At 43.8% G+C, this 24,730-nt stretch overlaps 1 protein-coding gene and 2 non-coding genes across 3 annotated transcripts in view; 1 reads left to right on the top strand and 2 right to left on the bottom strand.

Moving 5' to 3' along the window:
* Positions 1-24,730, bottom strand: part of LOC137350402 (histone H2A-like) — an 85,693-nt gene that overhangs the window by 45,624 nt on the left and 15,339 nt on the right. The window lies entirely within an intron of this gene.
* trnaf-gaa (transfer RNA phenylalanine (anticodon GAA)) lies at positions 7,796-7,868 on the bottom strand. Its single transcript has one exon. It is a non-coding gene; the product is annotated as a tRNA-Phe (tRNA).
* trnaw-cca (transfer RNA tryptophan (anticodon CCA)) lies at positions 20,922-20,993 on the top strand. The gene has a single exon. It is a non-coding gene; the product is annotated as a tRNA-Trp (tRNA).

The raw sequence follows: 24,730 nt of genomic DNA, 5'->3' as shown, positions 1-24,730 counted from the left end.
CGCTCTCATGAACTACAAACAAGTCCCCAGCAAACAACATCTAGATGCTCTCAGAGCAGCCAGAAACAAGTCTCTGCAGACTGCTCAGCACTGCACCAATCAATACTGGTTAAAACTCTGCTGCTGAATCCGGGTTTGCTAGAGGGATGTATGAAGGAATTAAGAAAGCAATGGACCCAGTAGTAACTAAATCAGCACCTTTTGAAGACAAAGACATGGGTGATCATCACTGAACCGAACAAGCAGATGGAAAGGTGAGTGGAGCATTACCTTGAACTCTACATAACGGAGAACATTGTCACTGAAGTAGCTCTCAGTGCCATTCAAGACTTCCCTGTCATGGAGGAACTGGACAGTGAGCCCTCCATAGTCCAGCTCAACAAGGGCTCAAAACATGCGTGAAGCAAACATTGTCACCTTGTACAAAATTAAGGGGGATCGCAGTTACTGCAGCAATTATCGGAGCCAGCTACTCAGTTCCACTCACCTGCTCGATCCCTTTCCTCCTGCAAGTTCCTTTGCTTCAGGTATCCATCCAATTTCCTTTTCAAATCATTGATTGTCTCTACTTCCACCACACTCGTGGGTCAGGTCATTACCACTCACGGCATAAAAATATTCCACCACACCCAAGGATGGGAAATATTTATATCTTCTCTATTTAGCTTATTCTCTATCTCTACGAGAATAGAATGGCAGTCAACATGAAAGGGAACCCAAAAATCTTCGAGCAGTATATAAATAATAAGCAGGTAGTAAGCGGTGAAGTGGGCCCCATTAGGGACAAAGAGGGTAATATATACTTAGAACTGCAGGGCAATGTTAATCTAGTCAATGAGTACCTTGTATCAATGATCACTAAGGAAGTGGAATTTGACAAAATATCAGTAGAAGTGGAGAGTGTAGAGGCAATGGAGAGGGTACAAATTGAGAGAGGGAGGTACTGAAAAGGCTGGTTATGCTTCAGGAAGATAAATTACCTGGTCCGGATGGCTTTCATCCCAGATTGCGAAAGGAAATGTGGATGCAGAGAACAGAAAGGCTTGCTATAATCTTCCAATCTTCCCTGGATATGGGGGAGGTGTCAGAGGATTAAACAGTGGCAAATGTGACACCCTTATTCAAGAAAGGGTGTAAGGACAGTCCGGCTAACTACAGGCCAGTTAGATTAACAGCAGTGGTGGCTAAGGTTTTAGAAAGAACAATCAGGGAAAAAATGAACAGTCACTTGGAGAGGTTTGAGTTAATTGAGGAGAGTGAGCATGGATTTATACATGGGAGTTCATGCTTGACTAATCTAACTGCATGTTTTGATGAACTAACAGAGAAGGTTTATGAAGGGAATGCAGTGGATGTTGTTTATGTGGATTTTAAGAAACGACACATAAAAGGGTGATTGAGGTTCATGGAATAGGAGGGTCAGTGTCCAATTGGATAGAAAATTGGCTTAAGGACAGAAAACAGCAAGTCGTAATAAATGGTTCATTCTCAGACTGGAAGGTTGTCGACAGTGCTGTTCCCCAAGGGTCACTGCTGGAACCACTGCTTTTTATTTGCTACAGATAAATGACTTGGATCTTGGAATATAGAGTAGAATCTCAAAATATGCCGATAACACCAAACTTGGAGAAGTGGCAAACAGTGAGGATGAAATGAACCACCTGCAACAAGACAGTGATAGGCTAGCAGAATGGGCAGACAGGTGCAGATGGATTTTAATAGTGACGAGTGTGAGGTGATGCATTTTAGCAGAAGGAATAGGGAGAGGCAATATATACTTAATGGCACAGTTCTAAAGAGTGTGCAGGAATAGAGGGACCTGTTCACTGTCACGTGAACAATTACTTCTTGTTGTGTGCTCTCAGATTTGTAACCTTCACTGTACTGGAGTGAGGTGAGATCTACTGGCAGGAAGCAAGAACTGCAATCAAGCAGCAGAAACTCCATAGTCTGTCAGGGTGAAAGAAACATTGCAATGTGAGGAAATAGTGAATGGGTTTGATTGGGTTGATAGAGACATGATTCCACTTGTGGTGGAGTCCAAAGCAAAGGCCAGAAATATAAAATTGTCATTATTAAAAGATATAAGGAATTCATGATAAATGTATTTAGGTAGTGAGTGGGTGGAATCTGGATAGAATAGAAAGTGAGATTGGGTGGACAGAAGCAGTGTGAAAGGATGGCTCAAACAAAAGGTAAACGCCCTGAAAGGTTAACTCTGTTTCTCTCTCCACAGATGCTGCCAGAGTTTCTGAACATTTCCAACACTTTCTGTTTTTATTTCAGAATTTGCAGGATGTTGCTTTGCTCTGAAAAAAAATGGATGATCGGCTTTGGCTGCCAGTGAAATTCCACAGGAGCTAAAAGGAAGTTCTGATATCAGTGGCATGTTGATCTAGGGGTATGATTCTTGCTTAGGGTGAGTGATTAATTAATGTGTGAGAGATCCTGGGTTCAAATCCAGGACAAGCCCTTCTTCTTTGGTATTTTTAGTTTAAGGTCATTGATTGGTTTCAGCCTTGCAGAAGGCGGAATTGATTTCCATATGGAGCCTGCTTGAGGACCAGAGAGCTGGATTCAAAGAGCTTGATTAACTAAATGTACAGATAGCCAAGTGGGAATATAAAGTTGTTGCAGTAATTGTGACCTGACTCCAAAAACAACAGGACTGGGTTCTGGACTGGAATGGAATGGAATGGAATTCTTCAGTGTTTCTGTTGTTTGGCTTGCATTGACTCATCGATTTTCTTGTTTTTCACTTTGTCGATGCCTTTGAATAATTGTGGATCCTTCTTCAGAGTGTCTTCTTTCACCAGGTAGTTCTGACCTCTGATGATGATGATCGTAATGAGCTTCAGCTCACTGATAGTTTTGGAAGTGAGCAGATTTCCTTTGCTTGAGTCTACAACATGGAACTCAGTCTGACATGTGGACCCATGGGAGGATTTGAATGCCACCCCTGCGTTGAAGAATACAGTTGCATCCATCCAATAAGAGACCGAGTAGAAGTGACAGTTCAGTCGGTCAAACATTAAACTTTTAATTTCAGGGTGGTGAGTTTGAGTGCCATTTTGTTTTTCCCTTTTTTAAGGCTTCATTAGCAGAGAGTACAAGGAGTGTTTGAAATGAAATTCAGCAAAAGTATGAGAAAGTCTCACTTTGATTCGGGACTCTTATCTCTCTGCAGCATCTCGCTGTGAAAGATTGAACTTCATCTCATTTCATTCCCAGCTCGGGGTCAGTGCGGCTCAGTGGGACTTCTGGCTGTCTCCTGCTTCACAATCCATCAGTGCTGAGAAAGCAATGGGGAATATTATTCACGGCTCTGTAACCAGAGGACACCGATTTAAGGTGAATGGCAAAAGAACCAAAGGCAACATGAGGAAAAACTTCTTTTGCACAGCGAGTGGTTAAGATCTGATATGCACTGCTTGAGAGTGTGATGGAGGCTGATTCAACCATGGCTTTCAAAATGGTATAAGATAATTATCTGAAGTGAAAAAAATTGCATGTTTTCATGGAATACATGAGTCTGTGGCATGAGCTGAGTTGCTCGTGCAGAGAAGTAGCACAAGCACAATGAGCTGAATGGCTTCCTTTTGTTCTGTAACTATTCTATGATCTATGATTCTTTTCAGAGTGAAATCAACACTCACATACAAGAAACTGACAAGTCCAATGTAAACCCCACACTAACATACCAGCGAATGCTAGGGACAGAGTAAAACCAACTCAGTCCTAGACTAGAAACTGACAGGTACTTTGTAAACTTCGCATTACCAGACAAGAAATTGACAGATTCTGTGTGAAACCCACAGTCACTAAGCAGCAGTTGGCAGGTAACGTGTAAAAATCTTTCTTTCATATCCCAACTACAAGGTACAAAGGAAATTAGGTACAAACCCAGGCTCACACTTCAAAGACTGAGAGATACAAAGCAAAACACATATTCACCTCCAAGTACAGAGAAGACACACTCAGAGGAGGTGCAGATTAAAGACACATGCATGTAACAGAAACTGATAGGGATAGAATCAAACCCTTTCTCACTTCTCAGAAACTGATAGATCTCGACAAAAGCTGATGCTCACATACAAGTTGTTGAAAGATATGTGGTGAAACTCACAGAGCAATAGCAGAAACAAACAGGTACTGAATAATACCCACAGTCACAGACCAAAAACTGAAATATACTGAGTTAAACACCACTTTCTCACACCAGAAACTCATGGCTGCAAAGTGAAGCTGACTCTATCCTCCCAGGCATTGACAGGTGCAAAAGAAAACACTCACGACGATTCCAGGTCATGAAATGTACGTAATAAAACCTTTCAGCTGAAAGAATAGCATGAATGACAGGTGTGGTACCCAGAATGCTCAGCGGCCTAGAATCTGCCCTCTCTGTGACAGGATGGGGCGCGCAGGCGCAGTAGAGACAGCTCTGTCAGCAGCTGGAGCTGCGGGTTCGGAGTTGGAGCGGGATATACACAAAGTGCGAGAAGACTTTGCGGGCTCACACAGCTGGAGCAGGGCCTCAGGGCCACAATAACATGGAACAATCCCATCTGTATCCCTGCGGATGGCGGTGGTGAAGCTTTTCCTGGTGAGGCTTCCCGAAACGGCGTCTATAAGTGGATAAGAATTGGGGACTGGGCAGGGAGCGTCTCTAAATGAATAAAATTTGGGTACTGGTCAGGGAGCTTCTCTAAATGAATAAGAATTGGGGACTGGGCAGGGAGTGTCTATAAATGAATAGGAATTGGGGACTGGGCAGGGAGCGTTTCTAAATGAATAAGAATTGGGGACTGGTTAGGGAGCGTTTTTTTATTCGTTTGTGGGATGAGGGCGTCGCTGGCTCGATCTCAGCTCGAGTAATGTGTCCAGTTCTGGGCACCAGGCTTTAGAAAGGACATCAAAGCTTCTGAGACAGTTCGGAGGAGATTTACTAGAATGATACCAGAGATGAGGGGTTTTAGTTCTCTGGACAGGCTGGTGAAGCTGGGATTGTTCTCTTCAGAGTAGAGAAGGTTAAGGGAAGATTTAATAGAGGTGTTCAGAATCATGAAGGATTTTCATAGGGTAGAGAGGGAGAAACTGTTTCCACTGTCCTGGGGGTCAGTAACCAGAGGACACAGATTTAAAATAATTGGCCAAAAATGTCAAGGGGAGGTGAGGAGAGATCTTTTAACCCAGTAACTGATTCGGATTTGGAATGAATTGTCTGACAGGGTGGTGGAAACAGATTCAATTATAACTTTCATAAAGGAATTGGACAAATATTTCAAAGTGAAATTCTCCAGGATTATGGGGAAATAGGCAGGGGGTTGGACTAATTGCATCTTTTTGTCAGAGAGTCAGCAGAGGCACAATGGGGCCGAATGGTCTTCTTCTGTGCTGTATGATTCTATGAACATAAGAACGAGGAGCCGGAGTCGGCAAGTCAGCCCCTCGAGCCTGCTCTGCCATTCAATACAATCATGGCTGATCTCATCACGGCAGTTCTTGTTTCTTGCCAGTAGATGTCACTTCACTCCAATACAGTGAAGTTTACAAATCTGAGAGAGACACAACAGGAAATAATTGTTCACATTATAGTGAATGTGTGGGATTTAGAAATACTAGGAGTGGAGACGGGTTATTACTTGTCTGCTCAATCCCCATTGCCCTGTAAAATTATTTCCTTCAAGTGCCCATTCAAATTCCTTTTGTAATCCTCGATTGTCTCCATTTCCACCGCCCTCGTGGGCAGCGAGTTACAGATCATCACCAATCAGTGTAAGAAAGTTATTGCGCACATTCCCCCTGTATCTCCAGTCCTAAACCTTCAATCTGTGTCCCCTAGTCCTTGTACCAATAGTTAACGGGAACAATGTTTCCTTGCCAACTTATTTAAAACTGTCAGAGCCTAAAACACATCCATCAATTCTCCCCTCACTCTCCTTTGATACAGGCAGAACAGCCCTAGCTTTTCCAACCTACACTTGTGACTAAAATCCTCCATCCCTGGATCCATTCTGGTGAATTTCCTCTGCATCCTCTCAAGGACCCTCACATGCTTTCTTAAGTGTGGTAAGCAAAACTGGAAGCAACACTCCAACTGGGGCCTAACCAGAGCTTTATAATGGTTCAGCATAACTTCCCTGCTTTGTACTCAATGCCTCTATTTATAAAGCCCAAGATCCCATATGCTTTGCGAACCACTCTCGCAATATGTCTTGCCACCTTCAAAGATTGATGCACATGAACCCCAAGTTCCTCTATTCCAACACACTCTTTAGAACTGTGCCATTAAGTAAATATTGCCTCTCCCTATTCCTTATGCCAAAATACATCACCTCACACTAGTCACTATTAAATTCCATCTGCCACCTGTCTGCCCATTCTGCTAGCCTATCATTGTCCTGTTGCAGGCAGTTCATATCATCCTCACTGTTTGCCGCTCCTCCAAGTTTGTTGTCATCGGGATATTTTGAGATTCTACTCAATATTCCAAGATCCAAGTCATTTATCTTTAGCAAAAAAAGCAGTGGTTCTAGCACTGACCCATGGGGAACACCACTGTCGACTATCCTCCAGTCTGACAAAGAATCATTTCATAAGACTCGCTGTTTTCTGTCCTTAAACCAATTTTCTATCCAATTGGACACTGACCCTCCTATACCACGAACCTCAATTTTGTAAACCACCCTTTTATGTGGTACCTTGTCAAACGCTTCCTTAAAATCCATATAAACAACATCCACTGCATTCGCTTCATCAAGCTGCTCTGTTAGTTCATCAAAAAATGCAGTTAGATTAGTCAAGCATGAACTCCCATTTATAAATCCATGCTCACTCTCCTTAATTAACTCAAACCTCTCCAAGTGACTGTTGATTTTTTACCCTGATTATTCTTTCTAAAACCTTACCCACCACTGCTGTTAATCTAACTGGCCTGTAGTTAGCCGGACTGTCCTTGCACCCTTTCTTGAATAAGGGCATCGCATTTGCCACTGTTTACTCCTGGCGCCTCCCCCGTATCCAGGGAAGATTGGAAGATTATAGCCAACTCTTCCATTATCTGCATCCGCATTTCCTTTCGCAACCTGGGATGTGAGCCATCCGGACCAGGTGATTTATCTTCCCTAAGCACAGCCAGCCTTTTTAGTACCTCCCTCTCTCAATTTGTACTCTCTCCATTGCCTCTACTCTCTTCACTTCTACTGATATTTTGTCCAATTCCACTTCCTGAGTGATCACTGATACAAAGTACTCATTAAGCAGATTAACATTGCCCTGCACCTCGAAGCATATATTATCCTCTTTGTCCCTAATAGGCCCGACTCAACTTCTTACTACCCACTTATCATTTACATGCTGCTCGAAGATTTTTGGGTTTCCTTTCATGTTGATTGCCAGTCTATTCTCATAGAAATAGAGAATAAGCAAATATAGAAGATGTAAGTATTTCCCATCCTTGATGAGGTGGAACTTTTTTATGTTGTGGGTGGTAATGACTTGGCCCACGAGTGTGGTGGAAGCAGAGACAATCAATGATTTGAAAAGGAAATTGGATGGATACTTGAAGGAAAGAAAATTGCAGGAGGAAAGGGATCGAGCTGGTGAGTGGAACTGACTAGATTGCTCCGGGGAGAGCCAGCATGGACGTGATAGGCCAAACGACCACCTTCTGTGCTGCAAATGACTCTGTGTTGTTTCTCAAATTCAATCCACTGGTGCTTGGTAAATAATTTCAAAGTAAATTGTGCAACTGGAAAATCAGAACCAAGGCAAGGGACACATAAGGAAGCAGAAGTGCTGAAACCCGGGATTGAACCAGGGACCTTTAGATTTTCAGTCTAACGCTCTCCCGACTGAGCTATTTCAGCCCTACATTAACAGTGTCTTGGTGTCCGTGTTTTGGAAGAAAATACATACATTCAAGTTTTCCAAAAAATTAAAGAACACAACATGTGAGTAATATTTCCCATTGCTTTCTCAGTACTGATGGATTGTGAAGCGGGAGACAGCCAGAAGTGCCACTGAGCCGCACAGACCCCGAGCTGAGAATGAAATGAGATCAAATTCAATCTTTCATAGTGAGATGCTGCTGAGAGGTATTCCCTATTCCTTTACATCACCTCACACTTGTCACTATTAAATTCCATCTGCCACCTGTCTGCCCGTTCTGCTAGCCTATCACTGTCCTGTTGCAGGCAGTTCATATCATCCTCACTGTTTGTCACTCCTCCAAGTTTGGTGTCATCGGCATATTTTGAGATTCTACTCTGTATTCCAAGATCCAAGTCACTTACCTTCAGCAAAAAAAGCAGTGGTTCTCGCACTGACCCTTGGGGAACACCACTATCGACTATCCTCTAGTCTGACCGAGAACCATTTCATAAGACTCGCTGTTTTCAGTCTTTAAAACAATTTACTATCCAAATGGACACTGACCCTCCTAATCCATGAACCTCAATTTTGTTAACCACCCTTTTATGTGGTACTTTATAAAATGCTTTCGTAACATCCATATAAACAACATCCACTGCATTCCCTTCATCAGCATTCTCAGATAGTTTATCAACAAATGCAGTTAGATTCGTCAAGCATGAACTCCCATTTATAAATCCATGCCCACTCTCCTGAATTAACTCAAACCTCTCCAAAGGACTTGATTTTTTTCCCTGACCTGTTGATCTCGTGCTGATTACAAGCTCACCATCGAGCATGTATTTGGCAATGTGACCATCATCCATTTGGCCCAGTCAACAGAGTCACCGCTGACTCAAGAGGGCAAACATGCTGCGGATCCCTGCACGCTGGTGTACTTCCGCATTCGGCACTCTGTACTGCCAGGAGATGCCCAGTATCCATCTGAGGCAGTGGAGGTGGAAGCTGTTCAGCTTCTTTTTTTGGTTTGTATAAGTTGTTGATGCTTCTCTACTCTAAAGGAGGGTGCTGAGAACACAAGCCTGGTACACATGGAGCTTTGTATTTTCGGTCACTTTGATTAGAGATACAGCACTGAAACAGGCCCTTCAGCCCACCGAGTCTATGCTGACCATCAACCACCCATTTACACTAATCCTACACTAATCCCATATTCCTACCAAACATCCCCACCTGTCCCTATATTTCCCTACCACTTACCTATACTAGTGACAATTTATAATGGCCAATTTACCTACCAACCTGCAAGTCTTTTGGCTTGTGGGAGGAAACCCACGCAGACACAGGGAGAACTTGCAAACTCCACACAGGCAGTACCCAGAATCAAACCCAGGTCCCTGGAGCTGTGAGGCTGCGGTGCTAACCACTGCGCCACTGTGCCGCCCTGTGCTGTTGGTTCACACTTGTCTTCTCAACTTTGACATGACAGCTGCAGCATTGGCAATCCTGGTGCTGATTTCAGCATCAAGGGACAGATTGCTGGTGATTGTTGATTGAAGGTAAGTGAAGCTGTTGACAACCTCCAAAGTGAGGTTGTCGATGTTGATGGAAAGTGGAGTCTCTACGTCCTGGCCCGTAACTTTCATCTTCCTGATGCTGATCGTCAGTCCAAACTCTTTGCAGGCCAGGGAGAAGCTATCTACAAGCTGCTGTCAGTGAACTTCATTATGGGATGTCAGCACAGCATCATCAGCAAACAGCAACTCACAGACTAGGAATTTCCCCACTTTGGTCTTGGCGCACAGTCTTGCCAAGTTGAACAGCTTATCGTCAGCTCTGATGTGCAGGTGAACACCCCCATCTGAGTCACTGAAAGCGTACAATAGCAGCATGGAGAAGAATACACCAATTGTAAAGGATGTGATAACTAGACAGTGAGAAAATAATGATATGATTGGGCAGAGTCAACATAGATTTATGAAAAGGAAAACAGGTTTGAAAAACCTGTTGAGTTTTTTGAGGATGTTACCTATAGAACAGATAAAGGAGAACCAGTGGATGTGTGGTATTTGTATTTTCCTTTGGTAAGGTCCCACACAGGAGGTGAGTAAACAATATCAGAGCACATAGGCTTGGGGATAATATACTGATATGGATTGAGAATTGGTTAACAGACCGAAAACAGAGAGCAGGAATAACGGGTCCTTCTCAGGATGGCAGGCTGTTACTATTGGGGTACTGCAAGGATCAGTGTTGGAGCCACAACTGTTAACAACCAATATAAATGATTTGGATGTGGGGATTAAATGTAATATTTCCAAGTTTGCAGATGACACAAAGCTCGGTGAAGTGTGAGTTGTGAGGAGGATGCAGAGAGGCTTCCAGGGGACCTGGAGCGGCTCAGTGAATGGGCAAGAACATGGAATATAATGTGAATAAGTGTGAAGTTATTCACTTTGGTGGAATAAACAGAAAGACAGAGTATTTCTTAAATGGTGAGAGGTTGGGAAGTGTCGATGTCCAAAGGGACCTGGGTGTCCTTGTTCCTGAGACACTAAAAGCTCTTGTGCAGGTGCAGCAATCAATTAGGAAGGCAAATGGTATGTTGTACCCACATGAGGGGTCATGAGTACAGGAGTAAAGATGTCTTGCTGCAATTGTATAGAGCCTTGGTGAATCTGCACTGGAGTATTGTGTACAGTTTAGTCTCCTCATCTTATGAAGGATACACTTGCCATAGAGGGGGTGAAACAGAGGGTCAACAGACTAATCTTTTTTTTGCATTTATTTCATTTCATCTCAGTTTGTTCAGTTTGCTTACCTACTGTTTTTTTTCAGGTTTGTACTTGCTGCTGTTCAATATTCAGTCCGTTATTACCTAATCTGTACTAATGCTTTGTCTTTCAACACACCATAAACATATTGTTTGCCTTTGCTGCATGACCTTTTGGTCAGCTATGTGGCCTTGTCCAATCTACACCTTCTCCTTTGTTATCTCTTGCCCCACCCCCACCTCACTTGCTTATAACCTGTGACTTTTCTAATATATGTCAGTTCCGAAGAAGGGTCACTGACCTGAAACGTTAACTCTGCTTCTCTTTTCACAGATGCTGCCAGACCTGCTGAGTGGTTCCAGCATTTCTTGTTTTTGTGTCACCAGACTAATCCCTAGGATGGTGGGATTGTCTTATGAGGAAACTGGGCCTGTATTCCTTAAAGTTTCGAAGAATGAGAGGTGATCTGATTGAAACTGACAAAATTCTTACAGGGCGTGACAGTGTGGATGTAGACAGGATGTTTGCCCTGGTTGGTGAGTCTAAAACCAAAGGACATCGTCTCAGAATAAGGAGTAGGCCATTTAAAACTGAGATGGGTGGAATTTCTTCACTCAGACGGTGGTGAATCATTGGAATACTGTGCCCCAGAGGGCTGTGGCAGCTCAATCATTGAGCATGTTCAAGACAGAAATTGATAGAAATCTTGATACTCATGACATCAAGGGATATGGGGATAGCATGGGAAAGGGGCTTTGAGGTAGATGATCAGCCATGATCGAATTGAATGGCAGAGCAGGCTCGATGGGCTGAATGGCTTACTTCCGATGTTCCTCTGTTCCTAAGAGAGATGGCGCCAGCGTGCAGCCCTGCTTTACCCCACTGCTGATCTTGAAAGCGTCTGATGTTGCTCCATTGTAACTGATGGAACTGTGCATGTTCTCGTGGAAAGAAGAGATGATGCCCAAGAGGTCAGGAGGGCAGCCTATGTTCCATCGCAGTTTGAAGAGGCCGTCTCTGCTGACAAGATCAAAGGCCTTAGTGATGTTGATAAAATTGTGTGAGGCTCTGTGGCGCAATGGATAGCGTGTTGGGCTTCAAAATGATGACTAAGAAGCTATTCAAAGGTTGTGGGTTCAAGTCCCACCGGAGTCAGATTTTGGACCAGAAACAGAGGAGCACAACGGAACAACAAATGAAGAAATGCGCCAAAAGCACAGACTCGGAGACAGAGCGAGAGAGAGAGGAGCAGAGCAGGGGAATAAAATCGAGGAGTGACGTCACAATGGAGAAGTGAGAGCAGGGAAACAGAGAGCCGCTGGGGTGAGCGCACAGGATTTGGTTCTTTCTTCGGTGCAGTGGAAGGAGCTGTTTGGTGAGGATCTGGTAAGCTGTGACATCACAGGCAAGCTGGTAGTTCATTGATTTGGAAGAAGCTGCATGTTTGATGACTATCTGGTAAGTGATTAAGGTCCATTTTAGTCCTAACGTTTAAAATAGTAAACAAACTAGTGGTAAGCTTAATAAAATATACAATAAAATAAACAATTGAATAAAATAATTAAGTAGTTAATTGAAACACGTTAAGGATGACAGGACAGGTGATGTGTCACAGCTGCAGCATGTGGGAGCTCCTGGATGCCAGTGTGATCCAGGGCAAACACGTCTGCAGTAAGTGTTTGCGGCTCAAAGAGGGAGAAAAAAGGAATGTAGTGGTAGTAGGGGACAGTATAGGAAGGTGGATTGACTCTGTTCTCTGCAGCAAAGAGCAAGAGTCCAGACGGCTGTGTTGCCTGCCGGTGCCAGGATTCAGGACGTCTGCTCAGGGCTGGAGCGAAACATACAATGGGAGGGGGAGGATCCAGTCGCGTGGTTCATGTCGGTACCAACGGCATAGGCAGGACAAGGATAGAGGTTCTGCAAAGTCAGTATGAGGAACTAGGCACCAAATTAAGAAGCAGAACCTCAAAGTTAATCATCTCTGGATTATTACCTGAGCCATGTGCAAATTGGCATAGGACAAATAAGATTAGAGAAAGTAATGTGCGGCTGAAAGACTGGTGTGGTAGTAGTGGGTTCTGGTTCGTGGGGCATTGGCACCAGTACTGGGGAAAGAGGTGGCTGTACCGTTGGGACGGTCTACACCTGAACCGTGCTGGTGCCGGTGTTCTAGCGAGCCACATAACGAGGGAAGTAGAGACGGTTTTAAACTGAATAGTGGGGGCAAGGGATCAAATTTGGGAAGATATGGTGAATCAAGGAGGAGAGACAAGGCAAGAGAGAAAGGTATAAATATGGGAAATGATAAACAGACTGTGACAGGAAGGGACAGAATGTACAAATCTAAGAGTAAATCGACAGATAAGGCTAGAGGTGACAAAAATAAATAAAAGGACAAAACTAAATGCTCTGTATCTGACTGCATGATGCATTCAAAACAAAACAGATGAACTGAGAGCACAAATAGAATAAATAAGTACGATCTGATAGTCTTTACAGAGACATGGCTGCAGGGCGACATAGATTGGGATGTGAATATTGGAGGTGACATGGCATTTTGGAAGGACAGGAAGCTTGGAAAAGGTGGCGGGGTAGCTCTGTTAATTAATGATGGTATTAGCGTAATAGAGAGGGATGACCTGAGTTCTGGAGATCAGGATGCAGAAGCAGTTTGGGTACAAATGAGAAATCATGAAGGCAAGGAGTCACTTGTGGGAGTGGTGTACAGGACACCTAACATTAACCACACTGTCGGATGGGATATAAAGGAAGAAATAATGGCAGCTTGTCAGAAAGGTACTGTGATAATTATGGGGGATTTTAATCTACATATAGACTGGAAAATTCAGATGGGCAGAGGTAGCCTAGATGAGGAGTACATAGAATGTTTTGGGGATAATTTCTTGGAACAATACATTCTGGAGCCAACCAGAGAGCAGGCTATACTAGACCTGGCATTGTGCAACGAGATAGGATTAATTAATGACCTCATAGTTAAGGTGCCCCTAGGTAGTAGCGATTATAATATGATTGAATTTTACATTTAGTTTGAGGGTGAGGAGAGTGGGTCCCAGACTAGTATTTTAAATTTAAATAAGGGCAATTATAAGGTCATGAAAGCAGAGCTAGCTAAAGTGAACTGGCAAATTAGGTTAAGGGATAAGTCAATAGAGATGCAGTGGCAGACATTTAAGGGGATATTTCAGACTACACAGAATAGATACATTTCAACGAGAAAGAAAAGTTCCAAAGGTGGGACTCACCATCCATGGTTCACGAAAACAGTTAAAGATACTATCAAACTTAAAGAAAAAGCCTATAATTGTGCAAAGATGGGAGGCAGGTCAGAAGATTGGACAGAATATAAAAAAAACAGCAAAGAATTACTAAAAGATTGATAAGGAAGGTAAAGTTAGAGTATGAGAGAAAGCTCGCAAGAAATTTCAAGACAACTAGTAAGAGTTTCGATAGATATTTTAAAAAGAAAAGAGTTAACAAAGCGACTGTTGGTCCTATAGAAAGTGTGTCTGGGGAATTAATAATGGATAATTAAGAGATGGCAGATGAACTGAACAGATACTTTGCATCGGTCTTCACTATTGAGTATACAAATAACATCCCAGTATTAGCCGTATATCAGGAAATTGAAGGGATGGAGGAACTCAAGAAAATTACAATCACCGGGGAAGTGGTACTAAACAAATTGTTGGAGCTGCGGGTTGACAAGTCGCCAGGTCCTGAATTGGCTAGTGAGATAGTTGATGCGCTGGTTTTAATATTCCAAAATTCCCTAGATTCGGGAAGGTTCCGTTAGATTGGAAAAGAGTGAATGTAACTCATTTATTCAAAAAGGGAGGGAGACAGAAAGCAGGAAACGACAGGCCAGTTAGCTTAACATTTGTCTTAGGGAAAGTGTTTGGAGCTATTACAGAGGATGTTATAGCAGGGCATTTAGAAAAAATTAAGGTAATCAGGCAGAGTCAACATGGTTTTTTGAAAGGGAAATCATGTTTAACCAATTTATTGGAGTTCTTTGAGGGAGTTACATGTGCTGTGGATAAAGGGGAACAAGTGGATGTATTGTATTTCGATTTCCAGAAGGATAAGGTGCCATATCAAAGGTTATTGCAGAAAATAAAAGCTCATGGTGTCGGGGGTAACATATTGGCATGGATAGAAGATTGGCTAGCTGACAGGAAACAGAGAGTCAGCATAAATGGGTCATTTTCTGGTTGGCAAGAAGTAACGAGTGGTGTGCCACAGGGATCTGTGCTGGGGCCTCAACTTTTTACAATTTATATAAATGACTTAGATGAAGGGACCGAATGTATTGTTGCTAAATTTGCTGATCACAAAGATAGGTAGGAAAGTAGGTTGTGAAGAGGACTTAAGGGGGCTACAAAGGGATATAGATAGGTTAAGTGATTGGGCAAAGACCTGTCAAATGGAGTATAATGTGGGAAAGTCGGAAATTGTCCACTATGGCAGGAAGAATAAAAAAGCATATTATCTAAATGGTGAGAGATTGCAGAGCTCTGAGATGCAGAGGGATCTGGGTGTCCGAGGGCATGAATTGCAAAAGGTTAGTATGCAGGTCCAGCACGTAATTAGGAAAGCTAATCGAATGTTATCATTTATCACCATGGGAATTGAATACAATAGTAGGGAGGTTATGCTTCAGCTATACAGGACATTGGTGAGACCTCTTCTGCAGTACTGAGTACAGTACTGGTCTCCTTATTTGCGGAAGGATGTAAATGCATTGGAGGTAGTACAGAGAAAGTTTACGAGACTAATACATGGAATGGGTGGGCTGTCTTACGAGGAAAGATTGGACAAGCTAGGCTTGTCTCCGCCAGAGTTTAGAAGAGAAAGAGGCAACATGATTTGTTATTTAATTTATTAATTAACAAATTAGCTATCCTCCAGTCTTCCGGTACCTCACCCGTGGCTAACGATGATACAAAAATCTCTGCCAGCGCCCCAGCAATCTCCTCCCTTGCTTCCCATAGCATCCTAGGATACATCTGATCAGGCCCTGGGGATTTATCCACCTTAATGCGCTTCAAAACCTCCAACACCTCCTCCTTTGTAATGTTGATATGCTGCAGGATATCGCTGTTCCCTCCCTTGAACTCATTAGCTTCCATGACCTTCTCCACGGTAAATACAGACGAGAAATATTCATTTAAGACCTCGCCCATTTCGCGTGGCCTCACACATAGATTGCCACACTGATCCTTAAGGGGACCTACTCTCTCCCGAGCTACCCTTTTACTCTTAATATACTTATAGAATCTTTTAGGATTCTCCTTTATCTTATCTGCCAGGGAAATCTCATGGCCCCTTTTCGCCCTCCTAATTTCCTTCTTAAGTGTACTCCTACATCCCCTATACTTCTCGAGGGACTCGCTCGATCCCAGCTGCCTATACCTGACGTATGCCTCCTTCTTTGTCCTGACCAGACACTCAATATCCCTCGTCAACCAAGGTTCCCTAAACTTGCCAGCCTTGCCCTTCCATCTAACAGGAACATGCTGGCCCTGAACTCTTCCTATCTCACTTTTAAAAGCCTCCCACTTGCCAGACGTCCCTTTACCTGTAAACAGCCTCTCCCATTCAACTTTTGAGAGTTCCTGTCTGATGCCATGGAAATTAGCCTTCCCCCAATTTAGGACTTCAACCTGAGGACCAGTCCTATTCTTTTTCATAACTATCTTGAAGCTAATAGAGTTATGGTCACTGGTCCCAAAGTGCTCCCCCACTGACACACCAACCACCTGCCCATCCTCATTTCCGAAGAGGAGATCGAGTGTAGCCCCTTCTCTAGTCGGGCCATCCACGTACTGCTTCAGAAAACTATCCTGGATTCACTTAACAAATTATTCCCCATCTGATCCCTTAGCACTAAGGCAGTCCCAGTCAATATTAGGGAAGTTAAAATCACCTACTATTACAACCCTACAATTCCTATACCTATCTGTGATTTCCCTACATATATGCTCCTCCACTTTCCTCTGACTATTGGGGGGCCTATAGTATAATCCCATCAAAGGGATCACCCTTTTATTATTTCTAAGTTCTACCAGTATGGCCTCACTGGACATTCACCCCGGGATATCCTCTCTAAGTACTGCCGTGATGTCCTCCCTCATCAATAGTGCAACTCCCCCTCCTCTCTTACCTCCACCTCTGTCACGCCGGAAGGATCGGTACCGCGGAACATTGAGCTGCCAGTCCTGCCCATCCCTCAACCACATTTCCGTAATAGCTACAATATCACAATCCCATGTACCGATCCATGCTCTGAGTTCATCTGCCTTACCTGTAAGGATACTTGCATTAAAGTAAATGCAGTTTAGCCCACCAGACCTTCCACGCTCCCTGTCCTGCCCCTGCCTGGCCTGCCTACTGGACTTGCTTGCTTTAACCTCTCCATTTGCCTCAACTATCTCATCGGAGAGACTACTACTTTGGGTCCCACCCCCGCTGCAAGACTAGTTTAAACCCCCCCGTGTATTACTATAAAATCTCCCGACAAGGATATTGGTCCCCTTCCAGTTCAGATGCAACCCGTCCCTCTTGTACAGGTCACCTCTGCACCAGAAGAGATCCCAATGATCCAAGTACCTGAAGCCCTCCTGCCTTCTCCAGTCTTCAGCAACGCATTCATTTGCCTAATCCTCCTATTCCTACCCGCACTAGCACGTGTCACAGGGAGTAATCCTGAGATTACAACCCTAGAGGTCCTGCTCTTTAACCTTCTGCCTAACTCCCTATATTCACTTTGCAGAACCTCATCTCTCTTCCTGCCTATGTCGTTCGTACCAATATGGACCATGATCTCTGGCTGCACACCCTCCCCTTTCAGAATTTCCGGCAGCTGCTCCGAAACATCCTTGACCCTAGTATTAGGGAGGCAACATACCATCCTGGAGTCTCGTTTGTGGCCACAGAAACGCCTATCTGCACCCCTTATGATAGAATCCCCTATCACAATAGCTCTTCCTCCCCTTTTCATCTCCTGCTGTGCAGCAGAGCCCTCCGTGGTGCCACGGACCGCGCTGTTGCTCTTTTCCCCTGGGAGGTCTTCCCCCCAACAGGAACCAAAGCGGTGTATCTGTTTGAGAGGGGGATGGCCACAGGGGACTCCTGCACTACCTGCCTGCTCCTACTATTCCATCTGGTGGTCACCCATCCCTTTTCTGCCTGTGCATCCATTACCTGCGGTGCGACCACCTCACTAAACATGCTATCCATGACGCCCTCAGCTTCGTGGATGCTCCACAGTGAAACCACCCGCAGGTCCAGCTCCATAATGCGAGTAGCCAGTAGCTGCAGCTGGATACACTTCCTGCACACATGGTCGTCATGGAGACTGGGAGGGTTCCTGAATCCCCACATAGCGCAGGAGGAGCATATCACGGGGCTGAGCTCTCCTGCCATGACTTACCCTTAGATTAATTAGTTACTCCCTTAATTAAAAAATACTAATGACACTAGGGGCCTTGTTCTACCCACTACAATCTAAAGTCCTTCATAAGCTACACTGAATAAAAAAAACACTTTAGTAGTACTCATCTTATCAGCAGAGGTTTTTTTTTCAAGTAAAAAACTTTGCCCTTTTCTTTAAGACTCACCAACCAATCACCTTGCAGCTCTCCTCTGACATCACAGTTGGCTTCTTTTTTTTCAAAACTCCAGCACACTGGAAGAGCTCCACTCCACTCCTGGAAGGTAAGAGACTGGGCCTCAATACTCGGATTGGATTTATAGGCTCCGCTCTCAACGTTCTCCTCATATCGGTCCATATAGGTCTGCTCCGCTCCGCTCCTCTCCGCTCCCGGAAGGCAATTCACCAGCTTTTGCAGAAAAGTAGGTCTTAAGCTGTTGCAGTACCTGTTAGAAAGATAGTCTAAGCTATTCTGAAGTCATCTTCCAATGTCAGCGACATGGAAGCAGGATTTTAAAGGATAAGATGTAGTTTTTAAAAGTCACTTCAATCTTGCTCAAGAGTCTTTTCAAAGAAGCCAAGTAAATCTTGATAAAAAGTCATATACATTTAGAGATCTTTTAAAAGCACTTCAATCTTGTTAATAAAAAGTCAGATATAAATTTAAGAACTCTGATCAGGCTATGCTAAAAAGTTACATACAATTAAGAAATAAAATACAACATTTGAAATGTCTGAACTCCCTCTGAAAGTTGACAACTGCTGCTGCCGGTGTCTTCCTGGAATAGTGGAGCTGTTGTGTCAACAGAAAAGTCCTTCCCGAGCAGCCCTGAGCCTGTTGGTACCGGCTTTAATCCAACCCAGGTAAAAATCAGGGTACATTGTGGGCAATGAGCCCAAATTGCTGAACTACAGGTCCCTGTCACTTTAAAGAGTGGGCTGGTGCGATTATGATCAGAGGCTCCTTCTAAGCACATTTCTCACCACCACAACTTCCAGATGCTGGTGTTAGTGTGTGCATGTACCAGCAGTTGCAGTGCTGTTCAGACCCTCAATAGCAGTGAAAGTCTCAGAGTTCACCGCTATTGGGGCTGTAAAATCCAGGCCTATATCTCACAGCCCTGTTAGATTTGCTCTCCCTCTGTACAAAATCAAACTCCACACATTGTCTTTCACTCACTCCTGTTTCCAGCCCTGACGGTGCAGAAATCCCCTCTCAAAGGTACACAATCCAGTTGATTTCTGATCAAATACCTCCTTCCTCATTCAATAGAGGAAACAGAGACATGAACAGGAGTCAGGTGCAAGAAAGTTTCACCAACAGAGCAAAGAAAGGCACCAACAAAAGTCACCCCTACTTTCCAAATCATTTCACTGGAATATTCTTTCACTTGTTTTGTCGGATGACTGCAATAAATCTGAAAATGAGCACCATGAGGTTTGTGTTCACTAGTCACTTGTTCTCCTGTGTTTGTCTGTCAGGTTTGTAATTCAGTTTGTATTGGATATTGAAGAGAATCTCTTTTCAAGATGATTACACATCGCACTGTGTTTAAAGCAACCAACTTGGAAAATGGCAGAAAATGAATGTTTCAATACCTGTGTGACCAGATTCTTCCAATGCTTTTCAACAGCTAGATTGATGATGCTTGTAATCTGTATCCTGTGGAGAATGGGAGAGGAGAATAAAAACATGGTGCATGAACAGGACAGACTGTGTAAAATGGGAGCACAGAAATACTGCCACCTCATTGAAAGTTAATGAGATTTATTCCAAGTCAGACACCTGTCCACAATGAACAAGTGAATACATTAATTGTCCACTTTCAATCTAAATGGGACTGAGGTTCCAACAGAGAAGTTTTCTGGAAAATACCTGCTGCAGTTTTAAAATTGATGAACTGGAACATCTTTTAATAACTTTCAAATAACTGGAGTGATTGTATAGTTCTCATAGTGGAGAGAAGGAGTTGTTTATAAATATAAGCAGAAAAACACATTTGTGGATATCTGAATGAGCTTTATCTTTCTGAAATGTATTTGTCCATTGGTTGCAGGTCACTGGAAATTCTTTTTTACATTTCAATTGTAGCAGCAGCAGTTAGCAGCAAAATGTCTGATTAATCAGAGTAGTGGGTCTGGGAAACACTTAAACAGCCGAGACCCTGTAAAACAGAACTCCAAGTAATAGTTTAAATAAGGCACTGAACTGACAGAGCGGTAAAGGCCTGCTCAGGTCAGGAAAAAAAACCCGACACGAACCTGACAGAACCACATTGGACCCGAGCCCGACCCGGCCCGAGTATCTCCATTTATTCCCACGCCCAAACTAACCCGAGCCTTACCCGACCACTGGAATGTTCACTTTATCTACCTCCCGATTCCGAATCTACAGGAAGCTGCAGCATGAGCGCAATGACGTCATAGAGATGCTCACTTGCTCACTGAGCAGACTCAGAGTTTCCCTACTTGATGACCCGGACTCCCAGCTTAGGTTGGCTTTTCAACTTTTGACACTTATTAAACTCAACTTCCCAGCAGAGTTAAAAGTAATACTTACTGTGTGTGTCCGACACGGACTCAGCCCGACCTGGACCCAGCCCAACCCGAACCTGGCCCGACCTGACCCGAGCCCGAAAGCCAGACCCGGAAGAGCGACCCAACACGACCCGGACCCGACACAGGTCGTCGGGTCCCGTCGGGTTCAGGTCGGGTGGCAGGCCTTTACAGAGCGGAGGTCAGATGAGGATTGAATTAATTTCAATCACTGAATCTAAACAAGAAGTAAGTCTGCCAGCAATGGAAGACTTTGCTTTATCTGTGAGCTTGTGGCGCAATGGTAGTGTGTCTGACTCCAGATCAGAAGGTTGCGTGTTTAAATCACGTCAGGCTCAGTTATGTTTTACAGCAGCTCAAGTTCCTGGATTTTATATCAGAAGAGAGTTCGTTCTCTTGGAATATTCGTGCATGGTAGAATTTCAAGATCAACTTTAATAGATTAAAGTCCTGATTTCTGGTTCCGTTCCATTTCCATGCTCAGTTCTTATTTCACACTGTTTTATATCAGAACAATGTTTCAGGGATGTGATGTGTCCATTGTTTGTACAATCGCTCTGTCACCCAGTGTGAGAAATAAAACACAAACCGCACAGCGTGCGGCTCAAACCCATACCTGGCTCTGTCTATCGGCCGCTTAGTTCAGTTGGTTAGGACGCAGTGTTGATAACAACAAGGCTGTGGATTTGATCCCCATGTGCACTGTCACATGGTCAGTCATTAATTTGACACATTTTTGCAACACTTAAAATCCAACTTTTAGATGCAAACAAGTTTACATCAAATGTCAAAGGGAATTTATTTTGAATAACATCCATTGCATCTTTGTCACTGGTCTGGAGTAACACAGAATTCTTTCTAATTATCTTCCGTTTGCTGATAAACGTTGAACTCGTGGCCTGTTCTCGTTAATGGTCACGAGCAGCAAAAACAGACAGAGTGAGTCTGACCGCCCAGAGATGTGGAAAAGGCTTCAGTTTGGGACATATGCAGCAAATCAAATGTTCACCCGGCCCCGAAAGATTCAAAAACTGGGGAAAAGGACACAGGGAGATAGAGAATAAGCTAAAGCAAACAATGTAAATATTTCCCATCCTTGATATCTCTCTATTCCAATCCAACCTTCAGAGTTGGGTAAATAATTTCAGTGTAAATTGTGCAGCTCAAGAGTCAAAACCAAAGGGCGATGCAGAATAAAGGAGAACTGCCAAAACCCCAGATTGAACCAGGGATCTTCAGTCCAACACACTCCCAACTGAGCTATTTCAGTCTCACAGGCTTGGGATGATAAGTGGCAAGTAACATTCGCACCACACAAGTGCCAGGCAATGACCATCTCCAACAAGAGAGAATCTAACTATCTCCCCTTGACATTCAATAGCATTACAATCACTGAATCCCCCACCATCAACATCATGGAGGTTACCATGGGTAGCCATACAAATAACGTGACTAGAAGAGCAGGTCAGAGGCTTGGAATCCTGAGGTGAGTAATTACAGTGCAGCTGTTGGCTCCACCCCAGGGGCTGAATTTGTTCTGTAAACCATGAAGCAGCTTCCTCTCAAATCCCAGGTTTATCAATAAATCCTCTTACAAAAGCCCCAAAGTGTGATATATTCCTCTCACTCATCCATGACTCCTGACTCCCCAAAGCCTGTCCACCATCTGCAATTCACAAGTCAAGAGTGTGATGGAATACTCTCCACTTGCCTGGATGGGTGCAATTCCAACTCAAGAATCTCAACACCGTCCAGGACAAAGCAGCCCACTTGATTGGCACCCCATCTACAAACATTCACTCCCTCCACCATCGGCACACAGTGGCAGCAGTGTGTACCGTCTACAAGATGCACTGCAGCAATGCACCAAGACTCCTTAGACAGCACCTTCCAAACCCAGCGACCTTTCCCACCGAAAAGGGCAAGGGCAGCAAATGCAGGGGATACCACCACCTGCAAGTTCCCCTCCAAGCCACACACCATCCTGACTTGGAACTATATCGCCGTTCCTTCACTGTCGCTGGGTCAAAATCCTGGAACTCCCTTTCTCACAGCACTGTGGGTGTACCTACCCCACATGGACTGCAGCGGTTCAAGAAGGCAGTTCACCACCACCTTCTCATGGGCAATTAGGGATGGGCAATAAATGCTGGCCTAGCCAGCGATGCCCACATCACATGAATGAATGAATAAAAATGTGAAGTATCCCTTGTGTCATTGTTTTGGTAGAAAATATAACCATGGTGGAATTGTCCCTCCCAATCACACCTCACTTCATAGAACATAGAAAATGGAGAAAATTTATGGCACAGAATGAGACCATTTAGCAATCGTGTCTGTGCCAGCTGAAAAAGAGCGATCCAGCCCAATCCCACTTTCCAGGTCTTGGGAATGGGATCTGAACAGATGTCAGAGCTCACATTATGTGAATGTTCTGTTGAAGTGTTGGTGAGCTGATATACCAGGGGAGATTCACACTGTTGGACACAGTGTGAAATACATTCAAGTATTTATAAAACATTACAACATGTGAGTAATATTCCCCATTGATTTCTCAGCACTGATGGATTGTGAAGTGGGAGACAGCCAGAAGTCCCAGTGATCCACACTGACCCTGAGCTGAGAATGAAATGAGAAAAAGTTCAATCTTCAGCAGCGAGATGCTGCAGAGAGGTAAGAGTCCTGAATCAAGGAGAGACTTTCTCATACTGCTGTTGAATCTCATTTCAAACACTCCTTGAACTCTCTGCCGAGGAATTCAGAGCTGGAGAATGCCTGTAAAATCAGCCTAAAAAGGAAATAGAAAACACCCACCGTGGGCTCAAACTCAAAAACTTGAGATTCAGAGTTTCATGCTTTCATCGACTGAGCTCACCAGGCCTGAGACAGTGTCCCCATCCTGTCTGTTATTGGACGGTGCAGCTGTTGGCTCCACCCCAGGGGCTGAATTTGTTCTGTAAACCATGAACCAGCTTCCTCTCAAATCCCAGGTTTATCAGTAAATCCTCTTACAAAAGCCCCAAAGTGTGATATATTCCTCTCACTCATCCAGAATAAAAGTTACATCTTTTGCTCTTTTTACCTTCCAAACATTGACTTCTATTTTACTCAGCATTTATTTCTCTCTCCTTTTTATGTTGTGCATTTCCTAATAAACATTTCATTTCAATTATTTATGAGGGATGAAATGAACAGAAAAGATTTTCTGCAATGGTACCAGGGGTGTGGGACAGAGTGAGTGGTTCGGATCTGGAATACACTGCCTGAGAGTGTGCTGGAGGCAGATTCAATCGTGGCTTTCAAAAGGGAATTGGATAAACACCTGAATAGAGAAAATTTGCAGGGCTACAATGAAAGGGCAGAGGAGTGGAATTAGCTGATCTGCTCTTGCAAAGAGCTGTCATGGACATGATGGACTGAATGGTCTCCTTCTGTACTGTAACCATTTGATTCCTCGATTCTAACTCTGTCAAAGTTGTTCTGAACTTGCTCTGCTCCAAGGAGAACAACCCCAGCTTTTCCAGTGTCTGCACATAACTGAAGTTATGAGGAACCATGGGGAACCCACTGTAAACCTTCCTCCAGACAGAAATACAACTGTTCACCACCACACTGTGACCCAGCTGTTCACATGATTTGGATGCGGGGACCAAATGTAGTATTTCCAAGTTTGCAGATGACACAAAACTAGGTGGGAATGTGTGTTGTGAGGAAGTTGCAAAGCAGCTTCAAGGGAATTTGGACAGACTTAGTGAGTGGACAAGAAAGTGGCACATGGAATATAATGTGTAAAAATGTGAGGCTATCCACTTTGGTAGGAGAAACAGATGTGCAGATTATTTGTTAAATGGTAAGAGTGTGAATGTACAAAGGGGCCTGGGTGTCCTTGTCAATAAGTGACTGAAAGCTAACATGCAGGTGCAGCAAGCAATTAGGAAGGCTAATGATATGTTAGCCTCTATCGCAAGAGGATTTGAGTACAGGAGTAGTGAAGTCTTGCTTCATTTGTATATAACCTTGGTTGGACTGCACTTTGGAATACTGTGTGAAGTTTTGTTCCCCTTACCTTAGGAAG

The sequence above is a fragment of the Heterodontus francisci genome, chromosome 35 (assembly GCF_036365525.1).
Source record: "Heterodontus francisci isolate sHetFra1 chromosome 35, sHetFra1.hap1, whole genome shotgun sequence".
NCBI lineage: Eukaryota > Metazoa > Chordata > Chondrichthyes > Heterodontiformes > Heterodontidae > Heterodontus > Heterodontus francisci.
The sequence above is the reverse complement of the archived record's forward strand: the minus strand, read 5'-3'. Positions and strand labels throughout refer to the sequence as shown.